General features: G+C 41.1%; 1 long non-coding RNA gene across 3 annotated transcripts; it reads left to right on the top strand.

Annotated features, from left to right (window-relative positions):
- Window positions 1–308: 308 nt before the first annotated feature.
- LOC105807242 lies at window positions 309–6619 on the top strand. 3 transcript variants are annotated; one of them, XR_001137317.1, is made up of 4 exons: window positions 309–501; window positions 3072–3241; window positions 5035–5101; window positions 6422–6619. It is a non-coding gene; the product is annotated as an uncharacterized LOC105807242 (long non-coding RNA). The 3 variants fall into 3 exon arrangements; XR_001137318.1 differs by having other exon boundaries at window positions 6419–6619; XR_001137315.1 differs by having other exon boundaries at window positions 5035–6619.
- Window positions 6620–7166: the final 547 nt, after the last annotated feature.

Here is a 7166-nt window from a genome sequence, read left to right as displayed (position 1 = left end):
ACATAAAAAGCCCTCAAAGCCACAATATTTTTCCACTGTCCAGCATATTTCGAGGTCTTCACAGACTGGGCGTCTCGGATTTCGAGGTTCCGGTTCAGGGTTCGAGGGGCCAGAAGGCGGCCCTCCCTCCCCGGACCCGAGACGGTGGTACGGCCTGCTCCGCCACCGTCACGTGGGCGCCTCCTCTGTGACGTCGGCGACTTTGCTGTAGCAAAGCTCGGCCTCTGGAATTCTGAGAACTAATTTGCTATTCGGTGACATAAGAGGGGGAGTGCGCTTTGCTTTCCCGGGGTCTGGGGCTAATTCTTCCTCTCTTGCCCATAAACTCAGCTCCTTGAGCTAAATACACAAAAGGGAGCGAGAGGTTTGAACCATTGGAAAAAGTACGGTATATATAGTAGGTTTAGAGAGGCGAGTAAGAGAAAAAAACAATAAACACCACAGCTCTTTCCAGCTAGAATATTAGGCACCACGAGAAAAATATTTGCCAAGCAGTTTTCGGTGGGTTCATTTGCTTTATTTTTATTTGGGACAGGGTTTTTTGCTTTTGTTTTGTCTTGGGGTTTTATTCTTTTGGTGTGGTGACTTGGGATTTGGGGTTGCTGTATTTTGATGATTTTCGGATCTTTGCTTCTGATTTTTGCTTTTTGCAAGTTTATTGTGTTACGTAAATCGTAGGATCCGGCATCGGTTGGATTTTGTGTGTGTGTTTTCTTTCCCTACGTTTCTCAAGAGTTTTAAAGAAGATGTATCATTTCAATACTGGTACTATTGAAAGAAGCTTGAATTTTTTTGGTCGTATTTAACAATCCCCAACCCTCACTTTTTCTTTTTTTTTCCTTTGGTGCAATTTTCTTTTTCCCCTTGGACTTGTACTGAAGTGAGTTTCTCCTGCACTTGAGAGAAATGTTCAAAGGACTTGTTTTGGTTTGGTTTGTTTCTTTCCAGGACAGCAAGTGGTGGGTTTACTCTTTCTGTTATTGTTGACTCTTAGGAAATTTCTTGTTGCAGGAAGCCTATGTGCGTGCTTGGTTATGTGTACGTGTGGGTTCTACAAAATTCTGTGAGCCAAATACATGTTTGTGTTTTGCTTTTTCTTAAGATCTTGATATTTTTTTTCCAGGCTCGTTTCAAGGTCGTTGTAAAAAATCTCTTCAGTTTGTGTTTAGCAGATCAGCCGGAGAGAATTCTAAAGGCCTGCCGTGCCAGTATCACAGATACTGCGTGTATTTAGAACAGACTGTGCTACAACTACAACGCACTGCACGCAGCACAATCCTCTTAGCTCTAGAGCTGAGTTGGGGGGAGGAGGAGGAGAGGGAAATCTTTCTCTTTCTTTCTTTCTTTCTTTCTTTTTAAAGGCAAATGCTGTGCAGAATCATTTCATTGTGGGCCCTAGTTTGTTTTTTCAAAACTGCCAGTTTCCCTATTTAAATGTTGGTTGGGGTTTTTTCCCCTCCTACTCATCCCTGAATGAGGGAGACTCTTGTTTCTTTTATGTCTCTCTCTTAAAAGAAGGGTGTGAGGGGAAAATAATATTTCGGATTCCTCAAGAATTAACCCAAAATGTTTGGACCAGACACAGCTTTCAAAGGTCAGGCTGTTCTGAGCCTTGGCTATGAGAGTCCTTCAAGTGACTCATTAAATTACAGATGAATTCTTAAAGATTCCACAAACTCGATTCACATACTAATTTCTAATAAAGATATCTCCCCAAGTAATCTACCTATCCGAACCCCAAATTTGGGTTTATAATGGAGAGGTGAGCAGAGCTATGAAAGATTGCTGGCTGTTTCCTGGGATATTTGGGGTCTCGTTCACTGACAGTCCCATAAGAAGTTTCATTTATTGCTTAAGATGCTGTGGTCGACATACCTCCCACCCCTTTTTAAAGGCTGTGTTGTAGGTTTTAGAACCGGTGAAGGTGCAAAGGGGTTTATTTTCCACATGGGCTGGAGCTTAGGAAATCTGCCTAAGTGTCTGTCCCTGTGAAATCTGAATATTTTAATACATATTGACAGATGGATTACTGCAGCCTCTGCAGAAAAGCCTATCTTGTGAAGAAATTTTGAAAAATATACATAGGCCTAATCCTGTCACTGTGCTTGAAATGAACATCTTACCCCCAAAGACACATGATATTGTCAAGTTTGGATTTATTCTGCCAGAAAACAGACAATTTGCTTTTTATTTGAGTCCTCTTCCCCCTCATTTTCAAAGAGTTTTAAAGGAATCCCACTGGATTCAAAATGACACCCCGATTTTGCTGAAGTGATTTTTTGTGTGTGTATTTATATGTGTGATTTTTTTTTCTTTTATGAGCAATTAGCACTTTCGGGTTTCTCAGATATATCTATATGGTTTGGAATGTGAATTTTATGGCTCTGCCCCATAATTGGTCCTACGATAGGTTGACTTTTATAGTTTTTGGTCATTTTTTTGGTCAAAGCTGCCAACCTGCCTTATCCACCCTCCCACCCTTAAACACAACAGCTAGCTTGTCCCTCCTGCGTTCCCTTTGCCACTCCACTCTTAGCCCCATGGGGGCGCTGCAGAGCAAAGGGAAATCTCCCTAAGTCAGTAGGAACAGCCAGAGTGGGGGCTGGGAAGAAATTCACCCTTCTCATACCCCAGCCCTCTTAAATTCTCTGCTCCAAGCCCCTGGAGGGGGAACCCACCAGGCCTGCTTTATAGATAATTAACCCCATCACCAGAGACCTCAAACCTTTTCAGCACATTATTTGTGGGACCAAGTGCCAGAGTCCCACATTTCTACTTCTGCTTTTTGCCAAATCAGTGTGTTTACATTGAAAGAAATTGACCAGAACAGAAGGAGACCCATTAGAAAGAAAGAGAGGGAGAAAAAAGGATTATTCAAAACATTCTAAAGATAGACACTTAATTTTAGGTGAGTTTCTTTTTCTCTCAACTGAATGAATGGTGAGGAAAATTGCGCACCCACCTCTCAATCTCTTTTCAGTTCCTAGGAAAGTAACTTTATCAAATTTTATACCAATTACATTTCTTCCAGAATGTCCTTCCTTGTCTCATTCTTGATCTCTCCCCTTCAGTATCCAGGTGGCATCAGTATGTGGACCTCCCTCACTCCAGCAGCACTATGGTATAGGATTAAAGAAAGGACTGGCTTGAATATATTCAGATTCTTTTAAATCATCCTTAAGAAGCTCTAAAGAGAGGTTCCACGGCCGGGGTCTTCCGAATGATTGCTGCAGATTTGGAGGTACTACATATCAACTTATCCCATGATTTAATGGTTACTGGTTGTTAATACTCAGAATAAAGGACCAGGCCAGCCTCTTTGCCCCATGGACTGGGCGTAGGAATAGGTTTCTGATCACAGCTGCTGAGTAAATATAAGCTTTATTACAAAATAAAATAGCCGAGTGCTAATATTACATCTATTTAAGGAAAGGAACAGATTTCACATCCAGTTCCCCTCGAAAAACCTGCCGCACAATTCAGCCATTGCCGAAAAGGAACCTATCCTTGGTATAAACACTGTTCTGTCCTCTTTCTAAGGGGGCTCAAAACAGGAAGTTAGTTTCACCTGTCAGCAACCTCTGGTACTTTAGTAGGCTTTTAAACTATCACATCATAGATTATAGATTTTAGAACTGGAAGGAATTTTGCAGATTAATCTCTCAACTCCTCTAGTCTTTCTTCTTTCAAGAGCACAGGCTGGCCCCTCACGAGAGGTGTGTGTGATCCCTGGAACATAGCTGAAAATGGATTTGAATGGTTTGATGGTCTTGTGTCATTTTAGAGGATCAGGGCAACCTGACAACTTGGGTTTGGAGGTGGGTATCTTGTTTTCTGGCAGAATTGAGGAAAGCAAGGCTGCTTTGGGTTCTGCGAAAGCTGTAAACTGGTTCTCAGAAGGAACTCCAAGTCATGATGAGCACAGGAGTGCTGAGGGTCATTTGGGTTTGTTTATGCTCCTCACCTATGCTGCACTACTTGGCATTACTTTTAATGGGTATGGGAGATGTTATCTATCTGACTTGTTAAAATTTGCCTCTCCATTTTATTTCAAATCCTTCATTTGGAACTATTGTAAACAAGCTCACTATAATATCCTTGGAGAAAGGAAGGGGTTTCTTGATATGTTTTAAAAAAAATGGAGCAGAAAGTTTTGAGACATTTTTAAAAAGATGGTTTCTAGCCACCACCTTCTAAAAAGGAAATATTATTGCTTAATTTTGATCCATATGCTGCCTTTTTAAACTTTATTATTCTGAGATTTTTTTCCTTTAGAAAACTTTTCAGCCTGACTTAGTTTTCCCCAAAACAGTGATTTTCCACACTTTTCTCACTTATTTAAAATGGCAATAAATATCAGGAGCTTAAAATAGAGAAGTGGTGGGGGTGGGGTACACAATCGTTTGTTTATTGCATTCAATCACTGTTTTGAATAGCAGGGTTTTCACTTCCTATAAAACCTTAGCATGAGGGAAAGCAGCAGCTGGGCTAAGAGAGGGATAAGAGGAGGAAAGCACTTGAGTGTTTGTAAACTCAGGGTGGCTGGCCCACCCTCCCGCCAGGCTGCTGGCTGCTGTACTTCACTGTCTCTACTACCTAAGGCTAGAAGTGGAAAAACTTGATTTGCGTGTTGTGCCTGCATTTTTTTTCCTTTCTTCTCCACACCGCCCTCTGTACACCTGACCGTGCAGAAGCCTATCTGAGGCCGGCTTGACGGCAGGGAGAGCTGGAGAGCGGAAGAATGTGCGGAGGGAGGGAGGGCTTGGTACTTTTCCATTCACATCTCCACAGTGGCTTTTCTTGTTTATTTCGACCTCCACCCGCAGAAACCTTTCAGCTGCCTGAAATCCGAGTCATTAAACTGTTCCCTGAGGTCAGACTACAGACACTTGGTGCGTGTTTCCTACATGTCAGTGTCTGTGTAGCCTATGTACATACAGAGACACACACAAAAATGTAACTCCGCAGGGGCACAGTGTAGGGAGAAGAAAAAACTGGATTTGTTGCCAAAAAAACCTTGGTTTCTAATTACAGCTCTGCCTGGAACTCCTTATGGGACAGTGAGCAAAGCCACTTGTGAGGACTCCGTTCCCTCAACAGTGTAAGGAATAACCCCGAGGATGTGCAGGCTGCCTGACTGCTCCAAGTTCTATACCTTTACATCTAAATACACATTTACTTAACTTTCGGGTGGGGGAGATGGAAAGGAGCTGTGTGTATATGTGTGCCTGGGCTGAGGGAAGGGGTTAAAATGTAAACTTCTAGGTAAAGAAGGCAGTCCCAGAATCCTCACCTCTATCAATTTTTAACCAATTATAGACCAAAGTCTGGGATTATGCTGAGTGGGTCCAAAAGCCAATTGAAGATTTTAAATGTTAAGAGTTGCTGGAGGAGGCAGGTTCTAAGACCTTGTACTTTTGATCTCCAGCATTTATAATCAGACTTGACAGATCCCGAGTGTCTTTTCTGCCCTATAGTTTTTTTTGTTTTTTTTTTTCTGTTTGTTTTTGGAAGAGGTCCCAGTCAATGATAGGAAGGAGATGACATTTGTACACTGGATAGTGTTTAAGCCACTGGGCTGCATGTGGATGTGAAAAATGCATCATAACATTCACATACACACATGCATGCACACACACAAAGGAAGATAAGAAAAATCTAGAGAGAGATTCCTGGTAATAAGCTTAGAGGTAATGCAGCCATCATTGCATTAAAGGTAATTATTTCCTGTTAGAGGAAATAACAAATGAGGAGTTTGCCTTTACCAAAAAGAGAGAGAGAGAGAAAAGAAGAGAAAGAGAAGAGATCTTGATCTATCGGAACAAACTTAAAAGCAATGAAAGAGATATTTTCCATCAATATTTCTTATGCTTTCTTGATCTCCAGTCTTTAAAAGGAAAGATCTAAAGTTTCTAAAACTTGATTGTCTAGACAACCTAAGGCCTTTAACAGACGTCTGCATGCCCAGGAAATAATAAAATGACTTGTTATTTACTAGCAGTGACCTTCTCACCACCCATCCCTCACTGGCTTAGACGTTCTGGAATATTGAGCCTATGTACAAAGATGGGTGGAGCCAATTACATTTTCTCAATGTAAAACTATTGAGAGTTACAATATGCCAGAACTGGGAGGGTCCTTAGCCATTATCCAATCCATTATTACTGATTTTATATCACTGAAAATTGAAGCCCAGACAGAATCCATTTGCCACATATACCTCATCGCTTACAGAACTAGGTCCAGAATTTTGATGCCCTAGTTCTAAATCCACTATGCTTTTTATGGCTTATTATGGAAAGAGGGTATGGGGTGAGCAGCCCTGCAGAAGAGTCATTTGCTGTGGCCTCACATTGAGAGAAGTTCTCGAATTGAGACTTTTGACATTATCTCTGCTAACGTTATACCTCAATCTTAGCAGCACCCTGGCACAATTGAAAGAAGACCATCGTGTGCAACTTTTGCGTGTGGATCCCAGTGTAGGACCGCAGGTTCCTATGATACTGTGATTTAATATTGTTAATCTATAATTGTTTTACAACTTGTGCAATTGTATTGTAATTGTGTGTATGTTGGTATTAAAATGTCAGATTTAAAATATATTTAGCCTAGAAGCAATGACAAGGAGCAAGCACATCTAGTGCCCAGATCTTGGTTTCTAATACCATTTCCCAGTAACAGGAACCAAGGCTCCTTGGAGAAATGGTTGAGTCTAGGACTGGGGCAGGAAATATACAAAATGAGAATGGAACATCTTGCAGCTCCATAAAATAAGGAACTACTAAAAAACAAAACAAAACTACATTGATGAGGAATATTTCAAAAACACACAGGAGCCACCTGAAGAACTCCCAGTGGCTAAAGCTGAAACAGTTTGAGCAACCAAATAGAATAGTATTTTGCATTATAACCAAAAGTATAAAATAAATATTAATGAGTCCATACTAACATAAATAGTTAAGCAAATTAACAAATGGGGGAGAAGAGAGACAAAAATCCTATACAGAAGAATTCCAACTAATTTATATAGATATTCTGCCCTCAAAGAAGGGGAGCATAAATCTCCATTCTGTCAGTATGGGCTGCACAGAGGAACTTCCATCCAAACAGCACAGTATGGAAACGGGTGGGGGAAGGTAACTTAACATGGAAAAACCCAACAAACA

Source organism: Propithecus coquereli, unplaced genomic scaffold, assembly GCF_000956105.1.
Source record: "Propithecus coquereli isolate 6110/MARCELLA unplaced genomic scaffold, Pcoq_1.0 Scaffold10, whole genome shotgun sequence".
Lineage (NCBI taxonomy): Eukaryota > Metazoa > Chordata > Mammalia > Primates > Indriidae > Propithecus > Propithecus coquereli.
This window is presented reverse-complemented; position numbering and strand designations above follow the sequence as displayed.